At 39.8% G+C, this 9992-nt stretch overlaps 1 non-coding gene across 1 annotated transcript; it reads left to right on the forward strand.

Annotated features, from left to right (window-relative positions):
- Positions 1-3806: 3806 nt before the first annotated feature.
- Positions 3807-3910, forward strand: LOC140851326 (small nucleolar RNA R71). Its single transcript, XR_012134077.1, has one exon. It is a non-coding gene; the product is annotated as a small nucleolar RNA R71 (small nucleolar RNA).
- Positions 3911-9992: the final 6082 nt, after the last annotated feature.

Here is a 9992-nt window from a genome sequence, read left to right on the forward strand (position 1 = left end):
CCAACTGAATCCAATTCATTGGACTTGATCCAAAAATAATTACTCAATTAAATTGAGTTAATTAGAAATCAAATCACTAATTAAACCTCTCATAAACACTGAGTCCAAATCCTATGGGCAATTAGGCATCAGAATTCATCGATATGTAAACCTGATTGAAAAATCCCAACCAGTGGGACTCTTGACCCTGGTACCCATAATGTGTGGAACTCGTGATCAGAGAATCCTGATTCTCAATCACTGAGTCCCAAATATGTAGAATTCTATATCAGCCATCAGATCAGATAAGAACCTCTAATGTGTGTGACCCCACAGGTTCGAACCTAAGTCGGTAGCATAGGAACCAATTCCTGTACTAATCGAAGTGACCATCTAGCAATGGTACCCGACGATCGGATAGGTCAAATGGTCGCAATCACAACACTCAGAACCTACGTGAATATGGTTACTGTATAATTTATCCTTTTGACCTCTGTGTTTAGGATGACTTAGGGTTAAACTGTCAACCCTGATCAGATCATCCAAATCGTGCTCAACTCAAAAAGTCCTGTGACTCCTCACAAGGACTACCCTGGCCAAGGTTTTGCTAAATTGAAACACGACTGTACACAACTCCTAAATTGGAGTGGTCAATCCCATCTTGACACACGCATCGACAAGTCAAGTACTTAACTACACCCAGCAGCCTTCCGTCACTGAATTAAAAATTCAGGTAGTCCAGTGCCTAAGTGCAGTGAGTTGCTTGCAAGTCACCGTGGCGGTCTCAGGTCGGAGAAATATTTATACCCATATTCCATCGGAGAAAATCTTGACAGCAAAAATAGCTCCGGAGTCGGTCTCGTTCAGTGCAGATGTACCCTTACATCTCACCTGTATGCCATACCAGTGTCTCCACACTCATTGGTTAAGAGGACAACAAACCTATATGGCACACAATGACCTATGTTTGATAAACGTTGTCATCCTTGGTAACAACGTATCATTTGGTCACGAACAGATTTAAGGACTAAATAATAAATCCTCCTTTGTCGAGTCTAAATAGTCCTATGGACTTCACCACAACATAGGAGTTCATTAGAAGATGAAACATTTTGTGATAAAAAAAACCAAAATAATTTTTATTAATTCATAATTCATGTTCAATACAAAAATGAGCACAACCGTCAACAGGCTGACGATTGGCTTTGGGACACTATTCCCAACAGCTGGTGCATTGCAGAGACCGAATGGCATACATCTAAATGCAAATGTTCTATAAGGGCATGTGAAGGTAGTCTTTTCTTGATCAGTAGGAAATACCAGGATCTGATTATATCCCAAATATCCATCTAGAAAATAGAAGAAACTTTGTCCTGCTAGCCGTTCTAAAATTTGGTCAATAAAAGGCAAAGGAAAATGATCTTTCCTAGTAACGGCATTTAGCTTTCGGTAGTCCACACATACTTGCCATCCAGTTGTTGCACGAGTAGGAATTAACTCACCCTCATCATTCTTTATTACGGTAATACCTGACTTCTTAGATACTACTTGGGTTGGACTAACCCACTGGCTATCTGAAATTGGGTAGATAATTCTAGCATCTAGCCATTTCACTACTTCCTTTTTCATGACTTCCCGCATATTCGGATTCAATCTTCGTTGCATGTCCCTATGTGGTTTTGCCTCAATCTCGCAGTGAATATGATGCATGCAAACAGAAGGATCTATACCCTTCAAATCGGCAATTGACCACCCTATAGCCTCTTTATGCTTTTTGAGTACCCCGACAAGTTTGTCTTCCTGGTCGTTGGTTAGGTCAGATGCAATGATCACTGGAAGGGTATCATTGAATCCAAGAAATGAATATTTCAGCATGACAGGAAGAGGCTTTAGCTCTAGAGTAGGTGGTGCTTCTAAGGATGGTACCAGAAGGCTTGATTGAATTGGTAATTGCTCATACTTTACAGTTCAAGGGGGATTGGTGCTAAAATTGTGAGGTTCTAGCAAAGCATGTATTTCTTCAGTGTATCCATCAATATCAAAATTATCCATTCCAAAATGTGTTAGGCATGCCTGTAAAGGATTTGAGTTGAGCAAGGTAGGAGCTTTATCTTCTATAACTTCCTCTAACAAGTTGATCTCATTATGGTCGTACACAGGTGGTCCCAAAGATGCATTAAAAATATTCAACCTTAGCTTCTTATTTTCGAAAGATACATCCATAACTCTGGTCCTCCAATTTATACAAGCATTAGCAGTTGCTAAGAAGGGTCTACCTAAGATGATTGGTATTTGGTTGGGGTTGCTGCCAGATTCCATATCCAGCACAAGATAGTCAACAGGAAAGTAAAATTCATCTACTTTCACCAATACGTCTTCCAGCATTCCACGGAGTACCTTAAAGGATCGGTCTGCTAGTTGTAAGGTCACTGCCGTGGGTTTTAACTCTCCAAATCCAAATAGGTCATATACAGAGCTCGGGAGAAGGTTGACACTTGCACCCAAATCTAATAATGACTTCTTAATCGTGAGGTTCCCTATGACACAAGAAATAATTGGGGTACCTGGATCTTTCAGTTTGGGTGGGGCAATTTGCTGGAAAACTGATCTGGCCTGCTCAGTTAAATGGATATTTCTTGATATTTGTGCCTTTGATTTTTGTTTCTGTGTACACAGGTCCTTTAGAAATTTGGCATAGGTCGGAACTTGCTTAATGGCATCGAGAAGAGGTAAGTTTATCTGGACCTGTTTAAACAGTTCCAACATTTCATTCATTTTTATACCCTTCTTATCAAGAGGCAGAGAGGATTCTAAAGCACTGGGAAATGGAGCTTTAGGTGCAAATGCTGGGTTAACAGGTTCTTTCCTCTCTTCAGATTTCTTCTTTTCTGTTGTAGCTGGAATTGGTTGCTCTTACTGTTGGATTGCTTCAGGTTGATTTAAGATTTTTCCGCTTCTAAGGGTCGTGATCGATTTGGCATGTTCGAAAAAAGTTTCAAGACCAATGGAGCTTTCAGCCATGTACTAACCTTTTGGGTCATTAATAGGCTGACTAGGTAATTTGCCTTCTTCCCTCCTACTGAAAACTATTGCTAGCTGACCTATCTGGGTCTCTAGCTTTGCTATTTAATGCGTATGGGAGTGAAAGAGTTGGGTATTCATTTTTAGTCCTTTAAGTGCTTGCAGTACCTTTTCTTCGAAAGTCGAGCTATGAGTACTCAGAGTGGGTTGAGGAGGGTTTTGGTATTGTGGCTGGGATGGATGCCTAAAAGTTACATCCGGGTAACCTAATCTTTGTTGCACCGGAGGAACCACTGGTTGTGATTTTCATGAGAAATTCGGATGGTTTCTCCATCCCGGATTATACGTACTAGAATAGGGCTTGTTCCCTAGTCTATGAGTAGTTTGGGCTTGATGGACTTGTTCTTGTACATGTTTAGAAAACTGTGGTGCAACCGGATAATCATTCACACAATGAGTGGGGCTCGAACACAATGCACATATATCTTGTATCTGACGGGATGGAGAAGGTGACTGTCCTATACTTAATAATCGATTTAACTTTTGGGACAATTCATCTACCTTATGATGGATATCTATGGCATTTTCTACTTCATATATTCCATCTCTCTTTGGGTTTAATATGGGTTTATCTCTAATAGAGGCAAATATATGATGTAATGAATTTTCACTTAAAATTTCAAACAGTTGCCATGCCTCACCCTCACTTTTTAGCATGAATGTCCCACCGCATGATGCATCGACCATTTATCGATGTCTTTCAGATAGCCCATCATAAAAATATTGGATTAACTGCCACTTGGGTACAGCATGGTGGGGATATTTTCTAATAAGGTCCTTTAATCTCTCCCATGTTTCATGAAATATTTCTATCTAATTGGAAAAAACTAGTTATGGCTTTCCTTATTTGATTAGTTTTTCCTATGGAAAAATATTTCTTGAGAAACTCTCCTTGCAGCTGGTCCCAGGTTGATATAGTCATGGAATCCAAAGTATGTAGCCAGTATTTGGCTTTGTCCTTAAGTGAGAAAGGGAATAATTTTAAACTAAAAGCATCATCGAAGAAGTTATGAATTTTGACAGTTGAGCATATCTCAAGAAATTCTTCAAGATGTTTATAAGGGTCCTCATTACTAAGTCCATAAAATGAAGGTAACATTTGGATTATACTGGACTTAATTTCATATTGAGTGGCCTCCACAGGGGGCACTTGAATACAAGGAGAGTAGGTATATGTGGAAGGAGTAAAGTACTCCTTCAATTGCCTGGGTGGATCATTCTCCTAATTTCGGTCCATATTTTTATGTTTGTTGGCTCTAAAGGTTCTTTCTATTTCTGGATCAAAAGGTTAGATTTCTGGTCGTAATGATCTACGGTCAAGCATACACCTTACAATTATACTCTAGAGCAAACACAAAAAAATTTAGTTTTTATAATATATATATATATATTTATAATAAAGTGAGAAAAGAGTGAAGAAAATCTAAAGAGAAGAACCTAAGAATTTTAAATCTATGAAAAGGGAGAAATTAGTTAATATTTAGATGTTAATTACAATCAACTTAAACAAGCATAGATTCTCTATCCTAAGGTTAACTTAGATCTAGACAGCTCCTAACTTCCAAGACCGCCTTTGAGCACTCCAAGCTCAAGACTGACTAACTGACTCGATCAGGTAAGCGTAAGATGTGGGAGGTTCCCTGCTCGTTGCTTTCCTTAGACACCAACTGAGTTGGCCAGGTCAGTCAACGGAACCAATTGAAAACCACTTTCTTTAACCACTTGCCTTAGACACCGAGCAATTAACCAATCCGTACTCGATTCAACTCTAGAGCTTTCTTATCCTATTGAGCTTAAAATTCCTAGGGCTGACATCTAGTTGATTTTAAAATTAAGGCTTGGTTTAATGCAGAATGAAGGTTATGATTTTTGGGCCAAGGAAGGGTGATCAAATCTCTATCTTATCTGATTAATGGGTTATTGCCCTTAAGATTAATTATGGAGATGAGATGTAAAGAAACAAGGTATCCAATCAAGTTAGAAATTTTTATATTTAAGGTTACGCTATTTTAGTTAAGTGTTATGAAATGTCAATGGCCTTTTTTTTTTAATTCAACCGTGCCAAGATCCCCGACAACGGTGCCAAAATTTGATGCGTAGTCGTTGATAGCACCAAAAATAACTCTACTCACTACGTAGGTAGGATGAGTCGAGATCGTATCCTCAGAAACCTTGGGCTAAGTTGAGATTAAAAGATAGAAGTATTGTTTTGATTTAAAAAATAAATTATCTTAAAATTGATGTAATTAGAAAATAAAGAGCTTGAGAGTTTTGAATTAATTTTACACTAGTAGAGTTGTATCTCTTTTCTTTTAATTAAATAGATGCGATTAATCTTAGAAAAAATACCTATCTTTCCTCGGCATGCCCCGTACTAGTAGATCATGGTGTATCTCCGAAAAGTACTAGGTAAACAACTCTTCTTTCCTCAGCACGTCCCGTACCCATAGATCACGGTGCGTCTCTGAAAAGTAAAAGTTATTCTTAATATTAATCTAATAGGAAAGCATAAATAAAAGCATATGAAAGAGAGCAAATAAAAAACTCATGATGATTTAAATAAAAAGTATAATCTTTATTGCATATAAAGAAATACAAGAAAGTTTAGAATAATAAACCCACTCTATGTCGTTACAAAATTTCTTCTCCACTCTCGAGACTGCTAGCCTAGCTACTCATGGATTAGTCCCTTTCTATTCCTCTATGCAAGGCTCTAGAAGAATTTCTGGGCTCCCCCTCCAATAAGAGTACAAAAGCCATTTTATAGGTATTAGGAGAGAGGAGTTTTACATGATTTTCCGATGTGGGACTAAAGAAAATACTAAGGACTAAAAGATGGATGGATGAGATAGAAAGATCACAAGCAGATAAAGAAAATACAAATTCTTCCTCTTAAAGTATTTCAAATATTATATTTTTTCCTTTAATTTTCAGATCCATCTATTCGCCACTGTGTCCGCCAGGAAAATCTCCCTGCGAACCCGATGCCACGCGAACCTGCGATGCCGCGCGAACCAGCCATCCGCTGCCGCGCGCTCGCCCGCACGTCCGCCCGCCTCATGCCCACGTGTTCGCTACCGCGCGTTCCTTCCGCGCGCCCGCTCCTGCGCGCTCGCTTCCGCTCACCCGCTCACGTTAATGATCCTTTTTTATTCCAAATAGAAACTTTTGTTTCTTTACAATGACATCTATATCCTTTTGGGTTCCTTACATAGTATCTTCATTTTCTATAATACCATATGCATCTTTCTTTTATTTAAATTTTATTTTAAGTCTAATTTTCTTCAAACTTGAGTCTTTTTGATCTACGAATCGGACTCTTTGTATCGGCGATCACCTTTCCTATAAAACATAAAAAGCAGCATCAAATTCTTAATAATTAACTATAATTTTTTACTTTAAATGACTTAAATTTAGTGTTTATCACCTCACACTAAGTTAGATGATAGTATTACAAAGGAAAAATCATCTGAAAGAAAGATTGGGCTGAGCCATCTGAGGATATTTGGGTGCACGACATTTGTCCACATCAGTGCTGGTGAGCGGAGTAAATTGGATGCCAGGTCATGAAAGATGATGTTCTTGGGATACTTACGAGGAGTGAAGAGATACTGGCTATGGGATCCCTTGGAGAAGAAGGTTGTCATTAGTTGGGATATCACCTTTGATGAAAATTTAGTTCTCCAAAGGCAAGATTACATAGAGAAACAGCAGGAGGTCCAACAAGGTAGTGCTGGACAACTAACATCCTATTCTATTTTGTCACTTGTAGGTGCATCGAGAGGACTTCGTATTTATATGGAGCACTCTCCAAAGGTGTCTCCATAGGTGGAGAGAGCTCAAATGGATGAAAAAAGCTAAGAGGTCCAGCAAGAGCAAACTAAACCTAGGACGGATATCGGGGTTGCATTGCACAAGCTCAAAAAGAACGTCAGGCAACCGAAACGATATAGCTTCGAGGAGACAATGTCATATGCCCTGGTGATAGTGAATGGAGACCTCTACACCTATGAAGAGACTATGGAGAGCTGGAACAGATAGAAGTGGATCCAAGCAATGTTCGAGGAGATGCAGTCTCTTCATAAGAACGAGATCTGACGATTAGTATAGTTGCCACAAGAGAAGAAACCCATTGGTTGTAAGTGGGTTTACCAATGCAAGGAGAGGCATTCAGAGTAGGGAGGTATCAGGTACAAGGTTAGGCTAGTGGCTAAGGGATACTCACAGAAAAAAGATATCAACTTCAGTGAGATTTTTTCTCCTGTCGTCAGGCATACTTCCTTCAGGATGCTGCTGAGCATCGTAGCAACTCAGGACTTGGAGCTGGAGTAGATGGATGTCAATACGATGTTCCTCCATAGGCATCTGGAGGAGAGCATCTACATGGAGCAGCCACCTGAGTTTCGAGAGCCAGGAGCAGAAGGGAAAGTTTGTTTGTTGCAGAAATTGCTGTATGGGTTGAAGTAGTCACTGAGATAATAGTACAAGCGATTTGATTTTTATGAGAGGAGCATTAGACTTTTCAGATATAAGTATGACTCTTGTGTTGATGTTAAATCTTTGGAAGATGGATCTAGGATATTTTCACTCTTGTATATGGATAACATGCTTATAGTATGAAAGAGTAGAAAGGTTGTGCAGGAACTAAAGGCAGCCTTGTCTTGAAAGTTTGAGATGAAGGATTTGAAACCTACGAGGAAGATCTTAGGTATAGAAATTTGCAAAGATCAAGCCAAGAGGGTATTATATTTATCTTAGAGAGGTTACATCAAGAAGATCTTGGAGTGGTTTGGGATGAAGGATGCAAACCGATGGAGCTGCCACTTATCGGACACTTTAGACTCTCAAAGATGATGTCGTCATCGACTGAGGTGGAGGCTCAAGAGATGGAGAGAGTGCCGTATGCCTCTAGTGGGGGGAGCCTTATATTTTCCATAATATGTTATAGGCTAGATATCACCCATGCAGTGAGCCAGGTCAGTAAGTTCATGGCGCAGCCTGGTAGGGAGCATTGGCAAGCACTGAAGGGAATCTTCAGGTACTTGACGGGTATTATTGGAGTCAACATCTGCTATGGATAGCGAGGAGGTGCTGAGGGACTCTCTAACACATCCAAGGAGGCTCGAGGGCTGATAGGAGGGTTTGTCAATGCAAATTTTGATAAAAATGTGGACACTCGATGGTCGATGATAGGTTTTGTATTTAGCCAATTTGGAGGTCCCATTTCATGGAGATCGTGTCTTCAGCCCGTCATGCCCTTATCCACCATTGAGGTGGAGTACATTGGTGTTACAAAGGTAGTGAAGGAAATCCTATGGCTGAAGGACTTGGCATTGGAGATAGACCTTGCATAGGAGGCCGTCAGGGTGTACTGCGATAGTCAGAGTACACTGTTACTTGCATAGAACTCTATCTACCATGCGAGGATGAATCACATTAAGATTAGGTATTATCAAATTAGAGAGCTTGTAGAAGAAGATGAGGTGGAGTTGGTGAAGGTCCACACCAAGAAGAATCCAACAGATGCAATGAAGGTACTTCCACGAGAGTTTTCGAAGATGTGTGACACTGATGTACTTGATGGATAGGACGAAATTGGCTGAGGCCTTGGGACACCAAGGTGGAGATTGTTGGGCCTCATGTGGTGCTCCCAAAGCTCAGAGGACCAAAGCTAAGGCCAAAGTTCAAAGTCCATGAGGTGGTCATGGGGTTTCTAAGGCTAATTTAGGCCCTAGGATGAAAGGCTGTCAGCATTTCGGGTCTTGAGGTTCAGGAGTTTTGAACCTTGAGGGGCTAGCTCATATTTGGGTTAGGATTGAGTCTAAGATTATGAGATTGGGTTAAGTCATAGGTGTACATGGGCTTGGATGAGCACAATCTTATGTTGAGTTAGCCAGGAGAGTTTCTAGATTGGGTCACATTGATCCTGTATATAAAGATATACTACATTCTAACTCGATGAAACAAATAAATATTAAATTATTTTTTCTCTAATCTTATCTCTCTTCTTTCTTCTCTCTCTAATCTTCTCCATGTTCTAGCAGTAAGAAACCCTATAGTTTCTTGGCCACCAATCCCAAAAAGGAAAGAAAGGAGGTGCTAGGTTTTCTAGCATCATCCTTTGTGCAAGCCCCCTTTCCCTCTTGGCCACCCAAGAGGAGTTCCATGCCCTCATCTTTTATTTTTGGAGGCCTCATCAAGGGTTTCTCTAGATTCAAAAAGAAGAATTTTAGATCTAGAAGAGAAAGAGTTCGAATCGCAGAAGAAAATCCTATCGACAAGATTTACAAAGCTATTGAAATTCTGAAGGCTATTTTTATGTTGCTGTATTACTGGCCTTCAAGGACCTCGATGATCTGATCTTAGCTATTTCTTGATGTCCACAACTTGAAAAAGTTACTCCAACATTTTGCCCCTTAGACATGGCATTCATCTCTTCAAGAAGATATGTCCTGACACACTTGAGGAGATCCAGCACATGAGCAAGATCCCTTATGCTTCGACAATAGGGAGCCTCATGTATGTCATGTTATGTACAAGACCTAATATAGCCCTTGCTGTAAGCAAATATCAGGCAAATTTAGGTGAAGAATACTAGATTGCTGTGAAAAATATTCTTAAGTACTTGAAAAGGACTAAGAATTTGTTATTGGTCTTTGGTGGAGAATCGGAACTGAAAGTTGAGGGATACACCAATTCAGACTTCATGATTAATGTCGATGATAGTAAGTCTACATTGGGGTATATCTTCTTGTGTAATGATGGTATGGTTAGCTGAAAGAGTTTCAAGTAGTCAATCATTGCATATTTGATCATGGAAGACGAGCACATCGCCACCTCTAAAGCTGCTAAGAAAGCCTTTTAGTTCAAAAAGTTCATTTCGAAGCTGGATGTGATGCCATCATATGTCATTGCACTACACTACAACAACA

The sequence above is a fragment of the Elaeis guineensis genome, chromosome 8, assembly GCF_000442705.2.
Source record: "Elaeis guineensis isolate ETL-2024a chromosome 8, EG11, whole genome shotgun sequence".
Classification (NCBI taxonomy): Eukaryota; Viridiplantae; Streptophyta; class Magnoliopsida; order Arecales; family Arecaceae; genus Elaeis; species Elaeis guineensis.